The sequence below is a fragment of the Phoenix dactylifera genome, chromosome 15 (assembly GCF_009389715.1).
Source record: "Phoenix dactylifera cultivar Barhee BC4 chromosome 15, palm_55x_up_171113_PBpolish2nd_filt_p, whole genome shotgun sequence".
Lineage (NCBI taxonomy): Eukaryota > Viridiplantae > Streptophyta > Magnoliopsida > Arecales > Arecaceae > Phoenix > Phoenix dactylifera.
Window position 1 is genome coordinate 3520829 of NC_052406.1, and position 6896 is coordinate 3527724.

A 6896-nucleotide genomic window follows, 5' to 3' on the forward strand; every position below is an offset into this window, starting at 1 on the left:
AGCAGGCCGGCCCGTTTTCAAACTCCAATGCAGTGAGTGGGAAAATAAAGGCAATATTAGCTCAACCCACACAAATCTATTCACAGGCCGGCCCGTTTCCAATCTCAATAAGCGTTAGAATTTGATCACCTCGACGAGATGCCATCCAAGACGTGGAAGGTTTGCTAGGACGCATAATTCCGCACGACTCCGGTCCCCCGCAAGCTAATCCGTCCGTTTAAAACTCGGACGTCAAGTCCACCCGTCATAGCGATAGAGATGACTCCCTAACTGGACGAACATGATTTCATGACGCTCCAATTCGGACGGCAGATCGAATCCCGCATAGATATTTCTATGCTAGCGGATGGAAGATAGCCTGCAAGGAAACCGCCAAGCGAGGTGACGTAAGCAATGACGTCAATCAGCATAGCGGTTCGACTACCGACTTAGCAGGCAAGACCAATAGCGGCCTCACACGTGAACGCATCTAAGCGCGTTGAAACTAGCACCGCTTATATCTGGCCGTCCATCCTTTCCCATGGTCGATAAATACCGGTCCATTCTTTTCATCTCCTCTGCAAGGTGCTCGTCATTTTGAGCGTAGCCGGCGAAATTTCCCTCGTTCTTCTGGCTGGATGTTGTTCTTCGTCTTCGGTTTCTCCGTCCGTTTTCTTTGCCGATCCGATCTAAGACCTCATAGATCTTTAGCTGGTGCTTTTAGTTTACTTTTCTTTTGATTTCTCGGTCCATCTTCGATTAGGCTTTAGATCTGTGGATCATCTTTTACTGTTCGAACGATCTCTGATTCTATGGTTCTTTCTGTGAATATGATAAATTTTTTCGCTTATTTTCTGTTATAAAAAACAAAACTTAAGTATTCTCTAACCAGTTGGAATCGCCTAGATGAATCCTTTTCCTTTCCTTCTGCTCTGTTTCGGAAAGATGTTGAGAGATTATGTTTCGGCATATTTAATAGGATAATTTGTTTCAAGATATCGATAAATTCGCTGATTGTTTTGATTTGCTTGCGGATCTTCGGTTTTGTAGCCTTTTTTTCAACTTCTCTCTTTTTCAAAGCATACCCTTTCCAAGTTTTCTCATCTCTTCTTGATACTTCTCTGGATCTATAAGAATATTTCTGACTTTTTCATAATTTTTCTGTCGATCGGAGATATAGGCTCTGTCGTTCTTCTTCTAATTTTTCTTTTGGAAATTTAAGCAATTGTTTATGATTTTCGCTTTACACTTTTTTCGTTTTGTTATACCTATGATTTTTTGAGGCCGGCACAGCTTGTTTATGTGTTGGTAGTCTATTTCTATGAGGTATTTTGCAGCTGGTTTTCTGTTGATGGAAAAGGCTTTGGGCCCTGGAAGGTTCCATCTTTGTTCTTGTTTCAGATCTACGGGCGTCGGATTTTTTTCCTGATCTGTGCTGATCGGGCTTGCGCGATCGTCGTGATCCTCTTCGACTTCTGTTCCTTCAATCGGATGTAAAAGATGAGGTTGTTAATCGATGGATCTCACCTGATATCTCTTATTTTGAGAAATTGGAATGGGAGATGTCATGGGTTGGGTTTCTCTCTCTGATGTAGAGCAAAGGGAAGCCAGGGAGATCCATGGATGGGGGGAAGGTAAGGGGTGTTTGGGGGAGAAAAGAACTCTTGGATCCTATCTTGTTGTTACACAGACCTTTGCCATGTTGGGTGCGCTCGCATGGCAGGTCACAGAACGCTAATAAAATTTTTATTTTTGTTGTGTTGCTGGGGGAGATCGCACAGGGGTGGTCTTTTTCCCTGGGTTCTCCCCCTTCTGGCTTCTTCTCTTCTTTTTTTCCTCTCTGTTTTTTAAGCTTTTATTTGCCCCCAACTACTTCGATCGCTTATACACCTATAAGCAGTCGTCGACTTGTGATAAAGAGAGCCTAAAGGGATCTCCTCTCGTGGCCATCATCAACCCCCAAACAATGAGGTACAACTGCACCAATGCTTCCTATCCATTAAATTTAAGTTCTTAGAGGAAAAATGGTTTATGGAATTTATTTCACTCATTAATTTATTTCAGCCAATTTTATTGGTCGTTCGCAAGCATCTTTAAATCCATGAATATGAAGGCACAATTGCTGCAATTCTGAATATCCGTTATTTTTGTGTTCATTTCATTCCAATTTTTTATTCTTGGCGGTTTATTCAGTACTCAACCTTGAAGTATCGAACAAATTATGACGTTCTTGTATCATGCGATTCTTCCTCCAATTAATTTAATATGATGCGGACTAATATAGACCATGCAATTGTTTTATTTTGTCATGGTTCCAGTGAGATGTTTGCTTCCAGTTTATGTGCGAAATTCGGCTCTATTTGCTTGTTAATTTGCATATACACGAGTTTTATAGTGATCTTTATTGTGCTCTAAACGAGCCTGTGACTTTGGGGTTTCTTGTTAATATGTTCTTTTATGATATCTATGGGATCACTTGCATTCTGCAGTTGTCTCTCTTATGTAACATTGTCCTCTTATCGGAGGCGATTGTGTTTTGAGTCTGTTCCTAGGTGAGGGTTTCTCTTTGCTATTGTTATGTTGTGGTCGTTGGATTTCTCTGCATCAGTTCGAAGGCAATTCAAGCTCGAAAGCAGGAAGACTGTGTGGAGTTGAAAGCACTGGACTGGGGAAGATCTGCGGAATATCTTGGATGATCCAATTTTTTATCTTTGCAATTGTGACATGCATTTATCAAAATGTTCTATCCGATGTTGCTACGAGTGGCTTGCAATCGTCATTATTGAGGACATTATGGCTGGTCGGGCAAGTAATCGCGAGGCATCATCCTTGTAGAATGGTAATCAACTCTTAAGTTTTAACTACCGAATTTTAGAAGCTTTCTACGTGTATTTATTACTGACTACAGTTAATTTTCGCTGAGTTGTTTTTATGGTCTTGGTTTGATTGAAGCTTGTCGATTTTTTTTCTTGTTTATCTCTGCATCGGAAGTACCATAGCAGCGGCATCATATCCATTGGTGCTAAATGTTCTAGTACTTGTTTTTTCTTTTTTGGGTGAGAAGTACTTGGTTTTTTTGGTGTGGTCTTTTACGGCTTAATCTTATAATGTGAATATGAATAGTTTTACTGCCTAGATTTACCCCGAATTCTATTTATATTCGGGGTGGGTATTTGAAGTGACCTACCTGTCCTTCGCATTTGTCTGTGGTTGAAGCTGGCAGGAAGCCGAGCCGACTGTTGTAGGGCAAATCTAAAGCAAACAAGGCTGCTCGTTTCGGAGACTCGTGGTAATGGGGCCGTTGGTCGAGGCGAGGAGAGGTGCGCAACTGAGGTCGGGTTGGGTTAAATTGTAAAAATTAATTTTGTATATAAATTAATTAAGTAAAAAATATGTAAGTAAATTTATGGATGCAAGGTAAATGTTATAGCTGGGAAGAAAAAAATATTGCTTGCAGAAAGTGAAGTATTTTTGGAATAAAAAAATAAATAAATTGAAATTAGTAATTAAAACTATAGTTTATTGTTTATTTTATGTGATAACTTTTGTTAGTTCGGTGGGATGCTTTTTAAATTGTTGTAGTTTTGGGGTGGGGTTTAGCTTGGGCAATTCTCATCGTTCGCTCCCATGCCAGATCGGATGTTTGGCATATAAGGAGATGAAACGGAAATTAGATTTCGGCCTCTAGCCCTGGGTAGTGGGATGGAGTAGATTGCCGCCTGGTGTTTGGGGAATAAATTTGAACCGGCTACTAGATTTATCTTCTTTGCACGGCAGTAGAGCTTTAAATGGTGAGTATGGGCACGGCAAATGTTGGGGTTTTTTTTATTTTTAATTTAGTGGGGGTGTGGGGTGCATGCTTGCGTCTTGGCTTGTGCTGGTAGCTGCGAAACACGTGGTAAAGTTGAGTTTGGTAGAACTCGATGAGAAATATTTAAGGACGTTTTATGTGCAAGACGAACGTTGATGTAAGATCTGGATGGTGTGGTACCGGCGTTTTATTTTTTCCGGCTTATGCCTCCGTTTGTAAGGTGCCGGTGTCGGCTTTATTTTTTTTTTTTTTTGGTTAACTATTTTTGATGGATGATTTCGGGATTAGGCTACTTTTGGCGAGGTCGGGCCGTTAAAGTCAATTTTATATAATACAACCATTTTCGTAGTACGGAGGGGGAAGTAACGTAATAGAGTGAAATAATCTATGAATGTTTTTCATCAAGTTTTGAATATCTACCATCGGGGAATTAAATAGTTGTTTTAAAGGAATTGCTGTTAATAAATGGTTTGAGTGGTTTTTATTTTTTAGTTCGGCGACCTTAATTTTTCAGATGCTGGTAACAATTTTGTCCTAGGGAGGCCTATAATGAGGCTGTGATTGGGTATTTGTTTTTTTTTCCCTTCAATTTTGGAGGACGTAGATTTGGGGATATGCTAACATAAATGTTTGTTTTTTTCTTGGCGTGTGTTGGGGAAGTGAGGTAAAAAAAAAAAAATAAAAAAATCGATTGGATTATGGTTGGTTTGCTTGGCAAAGCATTTAAGAACGTGTATGTAATTTTGATAACGGAAGTGAATTAAATATATTTCACGGGCTGGTACTGTATTTGTACGTTTGTAAGCGTAGTACCTTAGCTGTGGTATATCTTCGTGTTTTGAGTGGTTATTTTGCTACTTGTGGATCTTTAAGCTCTTTAAATGGTAAGAGCGCTCGAAGTTTTGAAGGTTGTCGAACTTTCAAAAGCTCGAGAGGATGGTGGTTCGAATCCACCAAGATCCTTTTTGCTGCTGGTGGTGGTTTGTCTCGCACCCTTTTTGTTAGCTTTGGCGAGGAATTTATGTTTTATTTTTTTGTGCGGAGGCTAATGAATTGTCATTACAATATAATTGGTGGTTGCATGCTTCTGATATCTAAAAATGTGGTGAGCCTGTAAAAAATAATGACTTCGAAGTGTAATGTCTGGGAAAAATGGACTCTTTTGGTGTAAACTATTATCAGTTTAACTTACATTTGAATTTTGTGAAGAGCCAGAGACGAGATTTTTTTGTAAAAACAAATAAAGCTAGTTTCTTTCATTTTAAATTTTCTGCTTATGTTTAAAATGTAATAAACAAATTCATACGAAGTAGTTATATGATCTTCTTGTTAATAACTAACATGCTAAATTGCTGCGTCTTCAAATATAATAGAATCATTCATGCAAAGTAGTTACATAATCTTTATAGTCAAACAACAAATTCACTAAAATTTATATCTAAAGAAAAGTAATGTTTGACCGTCTAATGGTTTTTAGGTGCTAGTTGGAACATATGTTTAATTGGCCACCAAAGAGGTAAGTGACCTGCCCGAGTAGATGTGCTTGGCCGGGCCGGGTAGGCAATTCAACTTTCATATTGAGTTTGAAATTTATTTGATTTTAATCTTAAAGTAGGCTCTGGGATTTTACCAGTAACTATAGGTGCTGTCACTACTAAATAAAATCTCAATAGCAATATCACATGTAATAATTTATTTATGAAAATTTTAGATATGTTTGGACATGAAGACCATAAGATATTTTTTGGCAAAAAGAATCGAAAATGGGCTGTTTCTAAGTGTCCCGCTTTAGTGTCAGCCCAAGACCAAGAAAAGTGTAATTCCTAGGTTGATTTCGTGTGAGGGGCTAGAAATTCAGATGGGGTTGACATTAAAATATATTAACAAATTTCAAAGTACAAAATGGTATACGTACACGCATAATTATGGATAACTTCTACCTTTATAAACTATTTATTCTTTCATTGCAATATTAGTATATAAAATAATTCCGTGTTATCTTTAAACAAAAACTAGAAAGAATAATTATATGTTGGGTAGGGTTTAGAAAGTTTTTTAAATTATTTAAAATAATACAATTTTCATTATTGGAAAAGAAAATGAAGGGTTTTTTTTTTAATTTTCTAAGTGAAATACTTATTTTTTTTGATAAAATTGATTATTAGATATCACAAGTTGGTTCTATTATACGTTACCAGTTTTAGATTGCATCTTGCCGGCTGGGAGGCATCCTGATGTGACGGTTTGGTGGTTTTATTCTTCATATGTTACTTTAGAACTGAGTTTTTATTAGGTCAGATGCCTGTTTGGTTGTCCCTCTCCCCGAATTTCTGGACCAGCGAGCCCTTTAGGTCTAGGTTTAACAATATTGTTGGTTTTGTCCTCATTAGAAATTGCAAAAACACAGTTTTTTCATTAATGTTTTGTAATTGATATTATGTATATATTCTACTCTTACCCCTCTCACTTTTAATCATAGTTGTACAAAATGTTTTTTATTTTTAAAGCAGTTTTAAGTCGCATACTTCTATTTTTCAATATTTTTAATTACAATAGATTAAAAATAAATTATAAATTATTTATTTTTAAAATAAATTTAATATATAATACAGAAAATATAAAATTTATTGGTATTTTTAATTATTGTAAATAGTAAAATTTTAAAAGATATCTAAAATTTCATCAAGTTTTTTTTTGGGGGGGATGATATCATAATTTTCTATCTAGGAAAGAGGGCACAGATTCAATTGCGATTGAAACTAGTCCTTGAAGGATGGAGAGTAAAGGTTAGCCCCTCTTAATTTTAAAAAAAGAAAAAAATAAAATTATGTTTGACTAATTATATTTAATTTTTTTTTTGCATGAATATCTTTTTAAAAATTTAAATTTGTGTAAATACCTTCTTAAATTTTATATTTATTTTTATACGCTTATAAAATATTATTTTTACACAAATATTCCTAATTTGACAATTTTTCTAACACCATTAATAAAAATCATATTTATTTTAATTAAAAATAAAATAAAATTTTAAAATTATTTTTTATTCTTTTTTGCAACTGCCATCTCTTTTTTTTGCACATATACCTATTAATAATATTTTAGT

At 36.0% G+C, this 6896-nt stretch overlaps 1 long non-coding RNA gene across 2 annotated transcripts; it reads left to right on the top strand.

The window, feature by feature from the left end:
* Positions 1-546: 546 nt before the first annotated feature.
* Positions 547-4549, top strand: LOC103704240. Of its 2 annotated transcripts, none has more exons than XR_005515056.1 (2): positions 547-2818; positions 3196-4549. It is a non-coding gene; the product is annotated as an uncharacterized LOC103704240 (long non-coding RNA). The 2 variants fall into 2 exon arrangements; XR_005515057.1 differs by having other exon boundaries at positions 3203-4549.
* Positions 4550-6896: the final 2347 nt, after the last annotated feature.